General features: G+C 42.9%; 1 protein-coding gene across 1 annotated transcript in view; it reads right to left on the minus strand.

Annotated features, from left to right (window-relative positions):
• The window catches only part of MRPL1 (mitochondrial ribosomal protein L1), a 177,586-nt gene that overhangs the window by 150,709 nt on the left and 6,395 nt on the right, over positions 1-20,482 (minus strand). The window contains exon 2 of the mRNA XM_078367007.1: positions 4,015-4,105. The gene's annotated coding sequence lies outside the window, so the exon portion shown is untranslated. The remainder of the gene's footprint in view (positions 1-4,014; positions 4,106-20,482) is intronic.

Below are 20,482 nucleotides of genomic sequence, written 5' to 3' on the forward strand. Positions count from 1 at the left end.
CCAGCTGGGACGAAAAGGAAAAATGGCCGCCCCGCTCAGAGGGGCAGGGTTGTTTTATAGGGGGCTGAAGGGCTGGGGGGTGGGGAAGCCAAAAGCCGAGGTGGTGGGCAACTGTTGGTCAGTTTGAACTGCTGGGCGGGAAGCTGGGCGGCGGGAGGGCTATGGCCGGTATGTAAAGTGAGAGATAAGGGAGCCTCTTTGTGGGGGAGGGAAAGAGAGAGAGATTTTGCGGTAGGGGCAGAGTTTTCCAAACATTCCCGACTCCTTAAAGAAAAGAAAAAGAGGGGGTCAGGGGCGTCGGTTGTCTCTCTGGCTACTTCCTGCTGACAAGGGTCGACGGGGGGTTCTGAAGAGGTTTCTTTTCCTAAGGAGCCTGGAGGTTTGGGGAGAGGTCTGTTTCTTGCACTCGTTCAGGGTGGGGTTGGAGCAGCATCTGGTGGATGGTGACTCCAGTCAGTTCTTGAAAGAGCCGCTGTAGGAACTGGAGAAAGCAAGGAGCAATAAGTAAGATTAGGCAAACGGCTATTAGGGGCCCAAGCAATGGTGACAAGAGGGTATACATAGAGGAAGACCACCACGCTGTGGCTTCAGCCGAGAACTTCTGACTCTACAGGTTAGTTTTGAGTTTCTGGAGGCTCTCGATTCGGGTTTCTACTAGGCCGGATTCATTGATGTAGTAACAGCACTCTTCTTGTAGGAAGATACAGGTCCCTCCTCGTTCAGCAGTGAGCAGGTCCAGGGCTCTTCGGTTCTGCAAGGCAACTTGGGCAACTGAGGTGATCTGTCATTGGAGTGATGCTAAAGACTCAGTAGAGTCATTAATAGCCGCTTGGAGTTGTGAGGTCAGTCGGGCTATGGCCAGGTGAGAGTGGACTAGTGCCCCTCCTCCTAATCCTGCTGCAAGTGCTGAACCAGCAAGGGAGACTCCAACGGCAATGGGTAGGAAGGCAGCTCATCGGGTGCAGCGATGGGGAGTTTGCAGCATCTGGAATTCGGCTGGGGAATATATAGTGAGTCAAGGGACTAGGGTTACTGGGAGGCATAAAAGAGATGAGGAAAGGCCAATGTAGAGAGTTTTTGTTAAGGTCTTGTTACACCCGAAAAACGTTCCTCGTGGGGCTGTTATATTAGTGGTTACCCGTATAGTTCTGTTACAGCTAGGGACGTTTCGGCCTAGGGAATGTGGGGTTTGGTAGGGGATACTTGGGGTCCCATCACTAGGGACGTTTCGGCCTAGGGAATGTGGGGTTTGGTAGGGGATACTTGGGGTCCCATCGATTCCCATGACTAAGACCTGGGAAGGGGTGAGATGGCCAGAATAAGAAGGAAGAGCGGAGTAGGTAGCCCCCATGTCTTGTGACCCTAGGCTCGGCGAGGGTAACCGGAGTCGGAAAGCCAGGGCCCCGCTAGTCATCTAGCAGCCCTAGTAGACTGGGGAACGGAGCTCCCTCGGAGGTCGGCTCCTGGCAAGCAGGCTCCTCCATACTGAGGGTGACTGCCGGCTGTGTAACACCAGTGTGTCTGTTTTGAGGAACCGGCACCCTGGGGAAGCTGGGGCAGTCTGACTTCCAGTGTCCCGGGAGCCGACAGATAGGGCAAGGCTTAGTTGGTGGCCGTGGTTGTGGACAGGCTCGGGACCAGTGTCCTTCCTTTCCACATTTGAAACATGCCCCTGGAGGGGCATGGGTTTCGGCCTTGGGCTTCTGGTTCCCTGCCGGCCTTAGAGCCGCCACTAGGGCTTGGGTCTGGAGGGCAGCCTTCTGCTTCATGCGAGTTTGGCGGGCAGCCTCAGCCGCATCTTCCATGGCATTGAATACTTTAAAGGCCATTTTTACCAGGTCTTGGATGGGAGTCTCTGGCCCCTCTTCTGCTTTCTTTAGTTTCTTTCTTATGTTGGGTGCTGGTTGGGAGATAAAGTGGGAGGCTAATACAGTGGCCCCGTTTTGGGAGGCTGGATCCAGTCGAGTGTACCGGACTAGGGCTTCTTATGTTTGAGTGAGGTATTGGAATTCTTTAATATAGGTGGACGGGTTGGCTGAGAAGGATCCTAAACGTTTCTCAATTTGGGACAGGTCTTGGAGTGAGAAAGGAACATGGACCCTGATTAAACCTTCTGCGCCTGCTACTTCTCGGAGTGGGGCCAGGATAGCTGGCTGGTGGGAGCGGGTGTGGGCCGCCACCGGAGAGGCAAGAGGAAGTGCGGCCTCTGAGGGAGGGGGCTCGGAGGGAGTAGAGGGAGAGCGAGGCATGGCCTCTGAGGTAGGAGGTGCAGAGGGAGTGGGGGAAGGGCATGCCGTTGATGGCGAGTGGTTGCTGAGATTGGCAGGAGAGGACAGATGTTCAGGCAGATCCTCCGGTGAGGAGTAGGGAGGGGAGAGGTAGTGGAGGAAGATTTACGGGGGATTCGAGATAAGAGGATTTGGTAGGTGGAGCAGGAAGAACATAGGTCGGGGTGGGTACGGAGGTCCCAAAAAGCCTGGACGTAAGGAATTTCATTGTCCTTGCCCATGCGGCGACAAAAATCGTCGAGATCTCGGAGGGTGTTGAAATCAAAAGTGCCAGTCGGGGGCCAATGTGACTGGTTACTGAGTTTGTATTGGGGCCAAGCCACGTGGGACAGGAAGATAAGCTTTTTCTTTCTGAGGGTTTGGGAATATCCCAATTTGGTAAAATTCGCAGCAAGCACCCAAGGGGGGGTGCTCAGAGGTATTTTGGACTCTGAATTTCCCATGGCAGGCGCAGCTACAGACTCTCCGGCGCGGATGGGCAGATGCAACGAAAAGGCGTCCCCGTTCGTTGCAAATTCCCCGGAGTACAATTAAGTACGGAAAGGGAAGCGGTCAGAGGGGCGTCCCCCGTCTGGCGGCTGTCCCTCGGAAGGCTCCTGGAGCCGGAACGGAAGACTACCTTGGCTCGGCCGAGACTAGGCAAGGAGTCCGTGCGGAACGCCGGAGGGAGCAACTGCACCATGCCGTAGGAAGAGGAGACGGGAAGCGGGGGAAGGCAAAGCAAGAAAAACTTGGCTTACCTTAATCGGAAAGTGGAGGTGGCAGGGCCAGTGTTGGGTAGGTCGGGGAGGGGGGCCGTGGCCGGGCCAACGGCCTCAGCTCCCGTCCCGGGTTTCCGGCACCATTTGTCCGACCTACCCTCTGCGGGAAGACTGAGCTCGTTCGGAAAAAACCGGACCGCAGGCTAGAGGAAATTCCTTAAGTTCAGGCTTTATTGAGAGGAAAGAGCCTCCGGGCGGGCCAGCTGGGACGAAAAGGAAAAATGGCCGCGCCGCTCAGAGGGGCAGGGTTGTTTTATAGGGGGCTGAAGGGCTGGGGGGTGGGGAAGCCAAAAGCCGAGGTGGTGGGCAACTGTTGGTCAGTTTGAACTGCTGGGCGGGAAGCTGGGCGGCGGGAAGCTGGGCGGCGGGAGGGCTATGGCCGGTATGTAAAGTGAGAGATAAGGGAGCCTCTTTGTGGGGGAGGGAAAGAGAGAGAGATTTTGCGGTAGGGGCAGAGTTTTCCAAACAGTTACACATTAAAGAGAGTTCTTTATGTCCACATCTATCTCAGCCACTAGACTTTTAGCCCCATAAAGCAAGGTGCCATATCTTATTCATTCTTTTTTTTTTTCTTTTTTTTTTTTTTTGAGACGGAGTTTCACTCGTGTGACCCAGGCTGGAGTGCAATGGCGCAATCTCGGCTCACCGCAACCTCCGCCTCCTGGGTTCAGGCAATTCTCCTGCCTCAGCCTCCCGAGTAGCTGGGATTACAGGCACGCGCCACCATGCCCAGCTAATTTTTTGTATCTTTAGTAGAGACGGGGGTCTCACCATGTTGACCAAGATGGTCTCGATCTCTTGACCTCATGATCCACCCGCCTCGGCCTCCCAAAGTGCTGGGATTACAGGCTTGAGCCACAGCGCCCGGCCCTTATTCATTCTTGTGTATCCTGCAGCAGCTAGCTCAGCTCCTTGCTCATGGAAGGTGCTCAATGAATGTTGAGCTGAAGATGAATAAAAGTTACCTGCACTGTAGTGTCGGGGTCCGGCATGTCTGCTGGGGACTACCGACCTGCAGGAGTCCCCAAGACCGCCAACGTAGATGTCTCGTTCAACCTGAGGGAGAGAGTGAGTGGAAGTGAAAGAAAATAGAAAAGCGGAGTCTGGAGGGCTGGCTTAGGCTATGTCCAAGCAGCCATTTTATTTTTGCAATAGGTTTCCTTATATACTTTTCTGAAGTCAAAGTTGTTTACACCAGATCAATGTACTTAAGTTACAGTAAGCAAGTTACACCCACTAAGTTACATCCAGTAAGTAAGTTAATCCCATTAAGTAGGTTACGCCCAATAAGTAGGTTACTTTCAGTAATTAGGTTACGCCCAATAGATCAATGTAAGTAAGTTACAGTCACGCCCAGTAAGCTATGGAAAGTAAGTTACAGTTACACCCTGTAAGCTATGGTAAGTAAGTTACAGTTACACCCAGTAAGTTACCATAAGTAAGTTACCAAGTGTAAATACTTAAGTTAATATTTTACAATGAAGGTAACAAGGGTCCAAAATGAACACAAGCAATAAACCATAAGAAGCCGAAAGTGGATACATTGCCTCCCAAGTCCTCATATCCATAAAGTAATGTCTGTTAATTATTTAGAATAACATAGTCCCTCTCTCGGTTCCTGCTTTCCCTCAGCTCAACTCCCCCAACCAGGGATCTGTGTCTGGGCTCAAGCTCACCTTATGGCGAGGCCCATTTCCCAGGGGCCTCACACGGGAGCGATCCCCACAGATTCCCTCACTGTAGCTTACAGGCTCACTATGAAACAAAGTGAAAGGAACAAAGCAAAACAAATCTCAATAAATATATAGTGGCTCATTTATTTACTCTACAAATTCCTAGGGAGCACCATGTGCTGGAAAGGCTCTGTGGATAAAGCAATGAATCATATATGTTAGGATTCTGTTTTTCTTTACAGAAATATAACCCAGATCTTCCAAATTTAGCATGAGAAGGAGAATTTTCAGATGATCAGGAGACAGACCACTTGGTCCTGACTGTTTTCCCTGGCTTTCCCTTGCCACTGGGATCATTGAACTGATCGCCCTTAAGACAAACATAGCAGGGGCAGGAGGGTTATGTCTAGCCCTTTTGGCATCTGGCCCATGCATAGAAAAATGACCCTATTCTTGTTTCCTGTAGTACAACTAAAATAGTTTATTACAGATTAGGGGATTTAAAAAATGGCAACAAACCTGAATAATTGCATGAATTTGGATAATCTGGGTTAAAATTATTCCTTGCTCTCCAAAGCTCATGTGCTACCCCGGAGGAGAAAAAAAAGATAAAAAACCAAATCTGATTTGTGCCCTTCCTTCCTAGCTCTCTATTTGCTACTATGTGATGGATCAGGAGAGCCATAGTTAACAGCAATTACTTAAGAGTACACTTCTAGGCCGGGCGCAGTGGCTCACGCCTATAATCCCAGCACTTTGGGAGGCTGAGGCAGGTGGATCACGAGGTCAAGAGATCGAGACCATCCTGGTTAACAAGGTGAAACCCCGTCTCTACTAAAAATACAAAAATTAGCTGGCCATGGTGGTGCACACCTGTAGTCCTAGCTACTTGGGAGGCTGAGGCAGGAGAATTGCCTGAACCCAGGAGGCAGAGGTTGCGGTGAGCCGAGATCCTGCCATTACACTCCAGTCTGGGTAACAACAGCGAAACTCCGTCTCAAAAAAAAAAAAGTGGGCAAAGGATATGAACAGACACTTTACGAAAGAAGACATATATGAGGCCAACAATCATATGAAAAAATGCTCATCGTCACTGGTCATCAGAGAGATGCAAATCAAAACCACATTGAGATACCATCTCACGCCAGTTAGAATGGCGATCATTAAAAAATCTGGAGACAACAGATGCTGGAGAGGATGTGGAGAAAAAGGAACACTTCTACACTGTTGGTGGGAGTGTAAATTAGTTCAACCACTGTGGAAGACAGTGTGGCGATTCCTCAAGGCCTTAGAAATAGAAATTCCATTTGACCCAGCAATCCCATTACTGGGTATATATCCAAAGGACTATAAATCGTTCTACTATAAGGACACATGTACACGAATGTTCATTGCAGCACTGTTTACAATAGCAAAGACCTGGAATCAACCCAAATGCCCATTGATGATAGACTGGATTGGAAAAATGTGGCACATATACACCATGGAATATTATGCAGCAATCAGAAATGATGAGTTTGTGTTGTTTGTAGGGACATGGATGAATCTGGAAAACATCATCCTCAGCAAACTGACACAAGAACAGAAAATGAAACACCGCATATTCTCACTCATAGGCGGGTGATGAAAAATGAGAACACATGGACACAGGGAGGGGAGTACTAAACACTGGGGTCTATTGGGGGGAAAAGGGGAGGGCCAGTGGGAGGGGGTGGTGGGGAGGGATAGCCTGGGGAGAAATGCCAAATGTGGGTGAAGGGGAGAAAGGAAGCAAAACACACTATCATGTGTGTACCTACGCAACTGTCTTGCATGTTCTGCTCATGTACCCCAAAACCTAAAATGCAATAAAAAATTAAAAAAAAAAAAAGAGTACACCTCTAAACCTTCATGAATCCTTGACCTTTGGAGATCAAATCTCAACTCACATCAATTTTGAGCCTACTCACTTAGTAAAATGTTTCTGTCTAAGGGCTAGCCTCTTTCCTTGGCAACTGTCAACAAGACATAATCCTTCAGACAAGACTGTACTCTCAGATCTGAGGCTTTACTATTATGAACCCTTCAGAATAATTGCTTCACAACATAGTAAGATGAACATCCCTCCAAAAGATACTCACATGCAGTGATAGTATAAGTGGAAAAATTAGTTCCCTACCACGAAGGCACTATTCCCTAATTTCTTCTTTTAGTCCTAATTAGGGAAATATATATAGGAAAAAAAAATATGTATATATATATAATACACACACACACGTACACATATTTCAATATGGAGTTTTGCTCTTGTTGCTCAGGCTGGAGTGCAAGGGTGCAATCTCGGTTCACTGCAACCTCTGCCTCCCAGAGTTCAAGAGATTATCTCCCCTCAGTCTTCCGAGTAGCTGGGATTACAGGCATGTGCCACCATGCCCTGCTAATTTTGGTATTTTCAATAGAGATGGGGTTTCACCATGTGGGCCAGGCTGGTCCCAAACTCCTGACCTCAGGTGATTCTCCCACCTCCGCCTCCCAAACTGCTGGGATTACAGGCGTGAGCCATTATGCCTGGCCCCGTTTCTTTTTTAAAAAAATATTTATTTATTTATTTATTTATTTTAAGACTTAAAAGTTGTTGATTATGTCTAGATAACCCACCGAATTCCATATGCATATCATACAGAAGGGCAAAAAAATTTATGTACACGGGTCCAAAATGTGAACCCACACGTCAGCTCAAAGTACTCCACGAACGGAAGGGGGTTGTGTATGAAAAGGATACAGAGGGAAAGAGATGCCACCCTATTTTTTTTTTTTTTTTTTTTTTTGAGATAGAATCTTGCTCTGTCACCCAGGCTGGAGTGCGGTGACGTGATATTAGATCACTGCAACCTCCGCCTCCTAGGTTCAAGCAATTCTTCTGCCTCAGCTCCCGAGTAGCTGGGATTACAGGCGCCCGCCACCATGCCCAGCTAATTTTTGTATTTTTAGTGAGATGGGGTTTCACCATGTCGGTCAAGCTGGTCTCAAACTCCTGACCTCAGGTGACCACCCACCTTGGCCTTTCAAAGAGCTGGGATTACATGCGTCAGACACCATCCCGGTCCAAAGCCACTTTTTAAAAAAATGTCTGCCATATGCTGATAAAATTCTCACAACACTCACAAATATCATTTCCTTGAATCTTCAGAACTCTGATTTAGGAACAATTATGCTCATTTTATGGGTGTAGAAAACAAAACACAAAGGGTCTAAGTGAAGAAGACTTCATGTTTACTTACAATTATTGCGCTAAATTAGATTGAACTCAGCTTCATGAACTCAGTGGAGAGTTACTGTGAATTTACTATGTGTAAGTATTACAATGTATCATAAACAAAGTGGCATGCATTCTTTGACCTCAAATTACTTCCACTCTAGTAACAGAGAAGAAAAACACTCCACTAATGAGATTGTTCATAACAACTGAAATAATATTTTTAGATGACAATAGTGGGAGTGGAAGCAACCATCCAGTAGTTTAAAAAGTGAATGGCTGGTGAGGAAAAAAAGACAATGGACATGTAACCATATACTCCCTGGACATGTTTGTTCAAGTTAAAAATTCTCAAGTTCCTTTACAAATGAAATTTGCTCATTTATATTGAGTTATTCATTTAAAGACAGCCTTCGGGTAGGGACATTAATTAGAATCGATTGTAGCAGATCCAAATCTAGCACAGATCTCTACTTTAAAAGGGCCTGGGGTGGGGGTGGGGAGGAAGTAGGGAACAGCCTCATATGTTTCCAGAAAAAAAAAAATTGTTCCAGAGAGATCAAAAAGGAAAGGCATTTACAAAGGGAAGCGACATCAGAAGGTAAGAAAAGTATGACCAGAAAGAGAACAGCTGCTTTTGGTAATAAAAACTACATTTGGCAATATATTGTAGTGGCCAAGCACATGGATTTAAACATCAAAAAGACCTGTTTGGATCCTGGCTGTCCTGAAGAAAGTTACTTGACATCTTTGAGCCTCAGGCTTCTCATTTGTCATTCCTATGACAAATCAACACATCTGTATATCAGTCTGTTCTTACAGCCATGAGATTCACATTGCAGATACAAGAAAAAATTTGAACCTGTGTACATACATTTTTTTCACATCATGAGGAAAAATAATAATACTTTATATGGTGGTTATTAACGTTAAACAGGTAAACGTAAATCAAATGTCTTGGGCATCGTGAGCTCTCAGTAAATTGTCCCTATTGAGATTATTCAGTGAGTTAAGGAATTGTGCCCTTGAATTTAGTGAATAGTTGCTAATCCACTAGAGTCTTATGAATTCAATAGAATACTAGGCATTTTTTAAGATATATTCTACAACGGTGGTTCTTAACTCATGGATGTGGGCATTTTGAGAGTTGATAGGAAAAGCTTTTGGACATCCCAATCACAGGGGTGGGAGTGAGGAAGTGATATTTGGAATGAGTAGGGATGTCCTAGACTTTGCAGAAAAGTCCTACATATAGAAGGATGCATTCTGCATGATTTTGAAATGTCCCTCTCAACAAAAGGAAAAACCTGTTGATAATAATCTAGAACCAACTCCATTTTCTTGATAATATAAAGGATTTTAAGAGTTTAATTTTTTTTTGAGGCAGAGTTTCACTCCAGTTGCCCAGGCTGGAGTGCAATGGCACAATCTTGGCTCGGCGCAATCTCTGCCTCCCAAGTTCAAGCAATTCTCCTGCCTCAGCATCCTGAGTAGCTGGGATTACAGGTGCGTGCCACCACGCCCAGCTAATTTTGTATTTTTAGTAGACACAGGGTTTCTCCATGTTGGTCAGTTCTTGAACTCTGATCTCTGGTGATCTGCCTGACTTGGCCTCCCAAAATTGAAATAATTTTAAAATGGATTTTCTAGGAATGTAGCTCTTATGCACATAGAGAAAACAATGTATGCACTTTGTTTTGCTTGGAATTCACCAAGTGCTGTTCACCATTTTAGAAGAATCATGTCACTCCTTTGACAAATTAACACGTCTATATATTAGTTGGCTCTTGTAACCATAAGATTTGCATTAAAGCTACATATAGACACAAGCATCTAACTTCTTTACTATGACTTCTAATGTAGTCAAGCCAGAGAATTTCATATTATTTCATTATAAATTATTTTGCTTTTAATTACCCTAAATATTATAGGTAAGTCATTATACCGCTTTTCAAAATAAATTGTTTATGTCTATGGATTCCAGATGAAGGTAATAAAGAAAGCATTACAAAATATTTGCTATTAAAGGAAATGTGGCATCTGATGGGATTGAGAACTATGCTCTAGGATTATATGCAATGATAAGAAAATATATAAACAGTATTACTTATGATTTGATTTTTTTCTTTTTTTTGGAGACGGAGTCTCTGTAGTTCAAGTTGGAATGCAGTGGCATGATCTTGGCCCACTGCAACCTCTGCCTCCTGGGGTCAAGTGATTCTCGGGTCTAAGCCACCCAAGTAGCTGGGATTACAGGCATGTGCCACCAGGCTCAGCTAATTTTTATATTTTTAGTAGAGATAGGGTTTCACCATGTTGCCCTCGCTAGTCGTGAACTCCTGACCTCAAGTGATCTGCTCATCTTGGTCTCTCAAAGTGCTGGGATTACAGGCGTCAGCCACCACGCCTGGCTCCATTTTTGTTTGTTTATTTTCAGATGGAGTCTCGCTTTGTCACCAGACTGGAGTACAGTGGCACGGTCTCAGCTCACTGTAACCTCTACCTCCCAGATTCAAGCGATTCTCCTGCTTCAGCCTCCTGAATAGCTGGGATTACATGCACGCACCACAACACCCAGCTAATTTTTGTATTTTTAATAGAGACCGGTTTTCACCATGTTGGCCAGGATGGTCTCGATCTCTTGACCTCATGATCTGCCCGCCTTGGCCTCCCAAAGTGCTGGGATTACAGGCATGAGCCACTGTACCCAGCCCTGACTCCGTTTTTATAAATAAACAAACCCCACAAGAACTCACTCTTTTTTCCCTCATAACATTTTACAGAATTACAGAAATAAGAGAGCCAGTAACTCAACCGAAGAGGCCTCTTAAGTGCACTGTAATTCTATAGCATTTTGATTCCAGGAATCAGATGGCAAATGAAAGGTAAGTTCTAATCCTGGCATTATTATTTAAGCCACATAATTTAACTTTTACACCTGTATTTTTTAAATCTGAAAAACTTGAGACTTAAACTACATTATCAATAACATAAGATTTCCAGCTTTATGTTTCTATAATTCTAAAGCAACGTTTTCCTGATCGTAGGTTTAGATAGCATTTCACAAAGCATGTTCCACAGAACACTGGTATGATAGGACATTTACGGGTATTAAATAGAGCTCTATGGTCAGTATATTTCAGAAAACATCATTAAAGTTAAACATGTTTCTTGAGAACATTTAATAATGTTCTTTTAACATTATTAAAGTAAACATCTTAAATGCCATACATTTAAGATGATGTATGGCATTTTAGAAGTTTTTCTTTTCTTTTTTTTCATATATTTTTTTAATTGTACTTTAGATTCTGGGGTACATGTGCAGATCATGCAGATTTGTTGCATAGGTACATACATGGCAATGTGGTTTGCTGCCTCCATCCCCCTGTCACCTATATCTGGCATTTCTCCCCATGTTACCCCTCTCCAACCTCCCTACCCCCCACTGTCCCTCCCTAATCCCCCCCAACAGACCCCAGTGTGTGAAGCTCCCCTCCTTGTGTCCATGTGTTCTCATTGTTCCACAACCGCCTATGAGTGAGAACATAAGGTATTTCATTTTCTGTTCTTGTGTCAGTTTGCTGAGAATGATGGTTTCAAGATTCATCCATGTCCCTACAAAGGACACAAATTCATCATTTTTTATGGCTGCATAGTACTCCACAATGTATATGTGCCACATTTTCCTTGCTCAGTCTATCATCGATGGGCATTTGGGTTGGTTCCAGATCTTTGCTATTGTAAATAGTGCCGCAATGAACACACGTGTGCATGTGTCTTTATAATAGAACAATTTTTAATCCTTTGGGTATATACCCAGTAATGGGATTGCTGGGTCAAATGGATTTTTCTATTTCTAGGTGCCTAAGGAACCACCACACTGTCTTCCACAATGGTTGAACTAATTTACACTCCTACCAACAGTGTAAACGTGTTCCCATTTCTCCACATCCCCTCCAGCATCTGTTGTTTCCTGACTTTTTAATGATCGCCATTCTAACTGGTGTGAGATAGTATCTCAATGTGGTTTTGATTTGCATTTCTCTAATGACCAGTGATGATGAGCATTTTTTCATATGTTTGTTGGGCTCATATATGTCTTCTTTTGAAAAGGGTCTGTTCATATCTTTCACCCACGTTTGAATGGGCTTGTTTTTTTCTTGTATATCTGTTTTAGCTCTTTGTAGAGTCCAGATATTAGCCCTTGGTCAGATGGGTAGATTCCAAAACTTTTTCCCATTCCATTGGTTGCTGGTTCACTCTAATGATTGATTTTTTGCTGTACAGAAGGTCTGGAGTTTATTTAGATCCCATTTGTCTATTTTGGGTTTTGTTGCCAATGCTTTTGGTGTTTTAGTCATGAAGTCCTTGCCTATGCCCATGTCCTGAATGGTTTTGCCTAGGTTTTCTACTAGGGTTTTTATGGTGTTAGGTCTTATGTTTAAGTCTTTAATCCATCTGAAGTTAATTTTAGTGTAAGTTGTCAGGAAGGGGTCCAATTTCTGCTTTCTGCACATGGCTAGCTAGTTATCCCAACATCATTTATTAAACAGGGAATCCTTTCCCCATTGCTTGTTTTGGTCAAGTCTGTCAAAGATCAGATGGTTGTAGATGTGTGGCGTTGCCTCCAAGGCCTCTGTTCTGTTCCACTGATCTATATCCCTGTTTTGGTACCAGTACCATGCTGTTTTGATTATTGTAGCCTTGTAGTATAGTTTGAAGTCAGGTAGTGTAATACCTCCCGCTTTGTTCTTTTTGCTTAGGATTTTCTTGGCTATGTGGGCTCTCCTTTGGTTCCATAGGAAGTTTAAGGTGGTTTTTTCCAGTTCTGTGAAGAGGATCATAGGGATAGCATTGAATCTGTAAATTACTTTGGGTAGTATGGCCATTTTCACAATATTGATTCTTCCTAACCATGAGCACGGAATGTTTTTCCATCTGTTTGTGTCCTCTCTTATTTCCTTGAGCAGTAGTTCATAGTTCTCCTTGAAGAGGTCCTTTACATCCTTTGTTAGTTGTATTCCTAGGTATTTTATTCTCTTTGTTGCAATTGTGAATGGGAGTTCGCTTTTGATTTGGCTCTCTGTTTGTCTGTTATTGGTGTATAGGTAATTTCTGCACATTGATTTTGTATCCTGAGACTTTGCTGAAGTTGCTTATCAGTTAAGGAGATTTATGGCTGAGATAATAGGGTCTTCTAGATATACAATCATGTCATCTGCAAATAGAGATAATTTGACTTCCTCCTTTCCTAATTGAATACCCTTTAATTCTTTTTCTTGCCTGATTGCTCTGGCTAGAACTTCCAGTACTTTATTGAATAAGAGTGGTAAGAGAGGACATCCTTGCCTAGTGCCAGATTTCAAAGGGAATGCTTCCAGTTTTTGCCCATTCAGTTTGATACTGGCTGGGGGTTTGTTGTAAATAGCTTTTATTATTCTGAGGTATGTTCCATCTATACCTAGTTTATTCAGAGCTTTTAGCATAAAGCGCTGTTGAATTTTGTCAAAGGCATTCTCTTCATCTATTGAGATGATCATGTGGTTTTTGTCTTTCGTTCTGTTTATGTGGTGGATTACGTTTTTAGACTTGTGTATGTTGAACCAGCCTTGCATCCCTAGGATGAAGCCTACTTGACCGTGATGGATAAGCTTTTTGATGCGCTGTTGCAATCGGTTTGCCAATATTTTATTGAATATTTTTGCATCTATGTTCATCATGGATATTGGCCAGAAGTTTTCTTTTCTTGTTGAGTCTCTGCCAAGTTTTGGTACCAGGATGATGTTGGTCTCATAAAATGATTTGGGAAGGATTCCCTCTTTTTAGATTGTTTGGAATAGTTTCAGAAGGAGTGGTATCAGCTCCTCTTTGTATGTCTGGTAGAATTCGGATGTGAACCATTCTGTACCTGGGCTTTTATTTTTTGGTTGGTAGGCTATTAATTGCTGCCTCAACTTCAGCCCTTGTTATTGGTCTATTCAGGGTTTCAATTTCTTCGTGGTTTATGCTTGGGAGGCTGCAAGTGTCCAGAAATTTATTCATTTCTTCCAGGTTTACTGGTTTATGTGCATAGATTTGTTTGTAGTAATCTCTGATCGTAGTCTGTATTTCTGTGGAATCAGTGGTGAAATCCCCTTTATTGTTTTTTATTACATCTATTTGATTCTTCTCTCTTTTCTTTTTTATTAATCTAGCTAGTGGCCTATTTTGTTGATCTTTTAAAAAATTCAGCTCCTGGATTTAGTGATTTTTTGAAGGGTTTTTTTGTGTGTCTAGATCTCCTTCAGTTCTGCTCTGATCTTAGTTATTTCTTGTGTTCTGCAAGCTTTTCAGGTTTTTTTATATCTTTCCCCTCTAGCTCTTTCAATTTTGAAGATGGAGTGTTGATTTTGGATCTTTCCTTGCTTCTCATGTGGGGATTTATTGCTGTAAATTTTCCTCTAGATACTGCCTTAAATATGGACCAGAGATCCTGGTACATTGTGTCTTGGTTCTTGTTAATTTCAAAAAACATCTTTATTTCTGCCTTCATTTCATTGTTTATCCAGCCAACCTTCAAGAGCCCGTTGTTCAGTTTCCATGAAGTTGTGCGGTTCTCAGTTAGTTTCTTAATCCTGAGTTCTTATTTGATTGCACTGTGGTCTGAGACTTTGGTTATGATTTCCATTCTTTTGCATTTGCTGAGGAGTGATTTACTTCCAATTATGTGGTCAATTTTAGAGTAGATGCAATGCAGTGCTGAGAAGAATGTATATTCTGTGGATTTGGGGTGGAGAGTTCTGTAGATGTCTATGAGGTTTGCTTGGTCCAGATCTGAGTTCAAGTCATGGATATCCTTGTTAATTTTCTGTCTTGTTGATCTAGTATTGACAGTGGAGTGTTAAAGTCTTCCACTATTATTGTGTGGGAGTCTAAGTCTCTTTGGAGGTCATTAAGAACTTACTTTATGTATCTAGGTGCTCCTGTATTGGTGCATATATATTTAGGATCATTAACTCTTCTTGTTGCATTGATCCTTTTACCATTATGTAATGCCCTTCTTTGTCTCTTTTGATCTTCTTTCCTTTAAAGTCTATTTTATCAGTGACTAGGATTGCAACTCCTGCTTTTTTTTTTTTTTTTTGCTCTCCATTTGCTTGGTAAATCTTCCCTTATCTCTTTATTTTGAGCTTATGTGTGTCCTTGCATATGAGATCAGTTTCCTGAATACAGCACACTGACAGGTTTTGACTTTTTAATCCAATTTGCCAGTCTATGACTTTCGATTGGGGCATTTAGCCATTTACATTTAAGGTTAATATTGTTATGTGTGAATTTGACCCTGCCATTTTGATGCTAGCTGGCTGTTTTGCCTGTTAGTTGATGCAGTTTCTTCATTGTGTCAATGCTCTTTAACATTTGGTACATTTTTGGAGTTGCTGGTACTGGTTGCTCCTTTCTCTGTTTAATGTTTTGTTCAGGAGCTCTTGTAAAGCAGGCCTGGTGGTGACAAAAATCTCTGAGCAATTGATTGTTTCTAAAGGATTTTATTTCTCCTTCACTTATGAAGCTTAGTTTGGCTGGATATGCAATTCTAGGTTGAAAGTTCTTTCTTTAAGGATGTTGAATATTGGCCCCTACTTTCTTCTGGCTTATAGGGTTTCCGTGGAGAGATCCACTATGAGTCTGATGGGCTTCTCTTTGTGGGTAACCAGACCTTTCTCTCTGGCTTCTCTTAGCATTTTTTCCCTCATTTCAATCCTGGTGAATCTCACGATTATGTGCCTTGGGGTTGCTCTTCTTGAGGACTATCTTTGTGGTGTTCTCTGCATTTCTTGGACTTGAATATTGGCCTGCCTTGCTAGTCTGGGGAATTTCTCCTGCATAATATCCTGAAGGGTGTTTTCCAGCTTGTATTCATTCTCTCCATCACATTCAGGTACACCTATGAAATGTAGATTAGGTATTTTTCCAAAATCCCATATATCTGGAGTCTTTGTTCATTTATTTTCACTCTTTTTTCTCTAATCTTGCCTTCTCTTTTTATCTCATTGAGTTGATCTTAAATCTCTGATATCCTCTCTTCTTCTTGGTCAATTCGGCTACTGAAACTTGTGTATGCTTCGTGAAGTTCTCTTGTGTTTTTCAGCTCCATAGGTCATTTATATTCTTCTCTAAGCTGTTTATTCTCATTAGCATTTCATCAAACCTTTTTTGAAGGTTCTTAATTTCTTTGCATTGGGTTAGAACATGTTCTTTTAGCTCAAAGAAGTTTGTTATTACCCACCTTCTGAAGCCTGTTTCTGTCAATTCATCAGACTCATTCTCCATCCAGCTTTGTTCCCTTCCTGGCGTGGAGTTGTAATCGCTTGTGGGAGCAGAGGCGTTCTGGTTTTTGGTGTTTTACTCTTTTTTGCACTGGTTTCTTCCTATCTTTGTGGATTTATCTACCTGTGGTCTTCGTAGTTGGTGACTTTTGGATGCTGTCTCTGAGTGGACGTCCTTTTTGTTGATGATGAAGTTATTTCTTTCTGTTTTTTTAGTATTCCTTCTAACCATCAGGCCCCTCTACTCCAGGCCCTGCTTGCCTCAGGATCATCCATGGGGGCTGAAGAACAGTAAGGGTTGCTGCCAGTTTCTTCTGTTATCTTCATCCAAGAAGGGTACTCGCCAGATGTCAGCCTGAGCTCTCCTTTGCAAGGTGTCTCTTTGGATATACAGTGGTCAGGGAGCTGGTTGAGGAGACAGTCTGTCCCTTATAGGTGCTCAAGTGCTGAGCTGTGAGCTCTGTTGTTCTGTTCAGAGCTTCTGGGCAGGTACGTTTAAATCTGCTGCAGCGGAACTCATAAATGCCTTTTTTCCCAGGTGCTGTGTCCTGGAAAGGTGGGGCTTTATTTATAAGTTCCTGATGTGCTGCTGCCTTTTTTCAAAGATGCCCTGCCCAGCAAGGTAGTAGTCTAGGCACAGTCTGCCAACAGTGGCATTACTGAGCTGCTGTGGGCTATACCCAGCTGCTGTGTGAACTTCCTGTTAGAACTGCCTTGGTAATGGTGGTCTACCTCAGTAATGGCAGACTGCCTCAGTTTAGGCGGATTGCCTCGGTAATGGCAGACTGCCTCGGTAATCGTGGACTGCCTCAGTAATGGCAGACTACCTTGGTAGTGGTGGACTGCCTTGGTAATGGTTGATGCCCTTCCCCCCACCAAGCTGGACTGTCCTGGGTCCAGCTACACTTGCTGTGAAACTCTCAATCCAGAGCATTTCATATTGCTGGTCTTTGTGGAGGGTGGGACCCAATGAGCCAGATCACCTGGCTCCCTGTTTCAGCCCCCTTTTTTTTCAGTTGAACGGGCGGCTCTGTGCCCCAGGCATTCCAGGTGCCTGTTGAAACAGATGCCTGGATTTGTGCCAGTTTTTGTGCAGAGACCTACAGCGCCAGCTGAAATAGCTGTGCTGGAAGCTTGTGTCACTTTTCAGCCCGGGAATCTCCTGGTCTGTGGGCAGTAAAAGCTCATTTGGAAATGTAGTTATAACTCACCCTCTGTGTTCTTCTTGCTGAGAACTGCACTCCAGAGCTGTTCCTATTTGGCCATCTTGGATCTAGAAGTTTTTATTTTCATAGGAGTCAATCTCCATGCTGAATTTTCAGGCATTATACCATGCAAAGGGGAAAATAGTTTCATGTACTGATTCTGTTAGATTACATCATACATTGGAATCATAAGTAATCCTTGTTCTTTACGGCATAAAGGAACTGAAAAGGTTAATTAGAGAACACAAATTAAAATATACGATGAACGTGAGTCATTTCAGAACTAAAGAGTGAAACAGAGGCTCTGTGTTCACATGAAAAGATTTGCTCTATTTCATAAATTCTGGAAAGAAAAAAAAAGCTTGGTTGGCCCATTCAGTTAAGACAGCTAAATCTAAAAGTTGCTTATGAAAAAAAAAGCACAAGGAAGTTATAGAAAGAATATACTATCATATATGAAAGATAAATAGGAAGAAGTTAGAAGATTTGAAATGTTAGAAATGTTGTTCTTTCCTAGCTATTTTTGGGATTGGAATACCAATATAGACAAGCTAAATAAAAAAGTAGAATCTAATTTTGGAAATAACTAAATTATCCCTGTTGCAGAAAGGCATAATTCTTTCAACTAATCATTATTTTAAAGGTCAGCTGGTAGAAGTTTACCAAATTTGTTTTGTGTAGGTGTATCAGCAGTTGGTATTAGTTTAAAACAAAAAACAAAATTTTATGCTTGACATTTAAAGAGTTATTTCAGATTATATAAATTTCAAATTTCAAAATACAAATTATTTAGTGGGTGTAATATCTGTTGTGAAATTTTAACATCTAGTTTATTTTCCCTGCCATGCAGTATGTTTCCCTGCCACAGTTTTCAGCACAAGATGGTAGATGAAAACTAATTTTCTGCCAGGCATGATGGCTCATGCTTATTATAATCCTAGCACTTTGGAAGGCCGAGGGCAGGTGGATCACTTTAGGCCAGGAGTATGAGACCAGCCTGATCATCATGGTGAAATCTCGTCTTTACTAAAAATACAGAAATTAGTTGGGCATGATGGTGTATGTCTGTAACCCTAGTTACTGAGGAGGCTAAAGCAGGAGAATCGCTTGAACCCAGGAGGAGGGGGTTGCAGTGAGCTGTGATCATCCCCCTGCACTCCAGCCTGGGTGACAAAGCGCTTTATGAAAAAGGATGGGCAGTTTCATGAAAAAGGATGGGAGTAAGTTCTTGAAGGATGTGCTTATTTGGTGGTGTGTAAATGGAAAGTTGAGAAGAGGAACCCATGAACAACATGAACAAAGATACAGAGTTGCAAAGTCAAGGCATGTATAGCGAACAAGTTTGGATGAGACCTAGTGTGAATGTTTGTGTCTAGATTATAAAGATCCTTGAAAGAAAGGAAATGGGGAAGCTTTGTTAGTTATCATTGGCTTAGAAACACAGGTACAAACATAATAAACACAATCCTAAACTTTCAATGGTATCTTGGATAGGAAAAAGAACTCTTGGCCATATGTGGTGGCTCATGCCTGTAATCCCAGCACTTTGGGAGGGAGAGGCTGGCAAATCACGAGATCAGGAGTTCGAGACCAGCCTGGCCAGTATGGGGAAATCCCATCTCTACTAAAAATACAAAAAATTAGCTGGGCATGGTGGCATGCACCTTAAATCCCAGCTACGTGGGAGGCTGCGGCAGGAGACTTGCTTGATCCCAGGAGGCAGATGTTGCGGTAAGCCAAGATTGCACCACTGCACTCTAGCCTGGGCAACAGTGAGATTCTATCTCAAAAAAAAAAAAAAAAAAAAAGAATTCTTGTTAAGAGGAGACTTTTAAAAAATTATAAAAAGTAAGGGAATCATTCTACTTGATAACTCAGAATTTACATAGTGATGTTCTTTGGAATACCAAAAACAAATGTTCAGAGAGAGGAAAAGAGAGAGAAATTATCATCGGTTTAAAAACAGATCACGAACATTTTCTTGAAAGTGTCTTGCTTTAATTCAGATAAACATAATTGTAAGATTGCTTTGCTAGAGTTAAAACTCTTAGTTATAAAACTCAATAAAATGCTTTAACTATTTCTTTGGGTTCATCAACCATTCAGTGTTGAAATGATGAACCATATCTGTGCTGCACTTAGACTGAGGCTATCCAGTAGTTTATTTATGGTGGCAGTGTATATCACAGAAACACTATACTTTCCAGCTTCCCTTTCAGCTACTCGTATTCTTTCATTGCTTTTGGCCAGTGACATCTAAGCAAGTATTTTCTGGGTAAGCCTTCCAGGAATGTGTTTAGGGGTGGGGTTAATTTTTGTCCTGCCAGGAAAATGAGTGGGATCGCTGGAATCACAATAGCCATGGCATCTCTGTTAATGTTTTTGGTGCCTTTGAACAGACTAGAATCTCCCATCCTTGCAGATGAGTTAGAAAAATTTCCTCCTATGGATAGAGAATACAGCCCCCATTCACTTCTTGGTCAGGAGTCTTTATATTAAATAAACTGCACAACTGTATGGGATGGCCTGGACAGCCATATTGGACTATGAAGCAGGAAAGGAAGTCATGCTCTATAGATAGCAAAGCCAAGGAGAAAAGCAGTCTGGTCCTTGCTGACCATGGATGTGCCGTATCAGTCTTGCATTGACTACTTCTCTAATGTGAGAGAAAAATAACATTTATTTTGTTACTGTTATTTCCAATTTCTTTTACTAGCAGCTAATTGCTAGTAAAGTTAAGACTACATGGTATTGGGCGTGGTGGCTCACGCCTGTAATCCCAGCACTTTAGGAGGCTGAAGTGGGCAGATCATGTGGTCAGGGGATCGAGACTATCCTGGCTAACATGGTGAAACCCATTTCTACTAACCCCCATCCCCCCACATGTACAAAATTAGCCAGGTGTGGTGGTGTATGCCTGCAATCCCAGCTACACAGGAGGCTGAGGCAGGAGAATCACTTGAATCTGGGAGACAGAGGTTGCAGTCAGCTGAGATCATGCCATTGCACTCCAG

This window comes from Callithrix jacchus, chromosome 3 (genome assembly GCF_049354715.1).
Source record: "Callithrix jacchus isolate 240 chromosome 3, calJac240_pri, whole genome shotgun sequence".
Classification (NCBI taxonomy): Eukaryota; Metazoa; Chordata; class Mammalia; order Primates; family Cebidae; genus Callithrix; species Callithrix jacchus.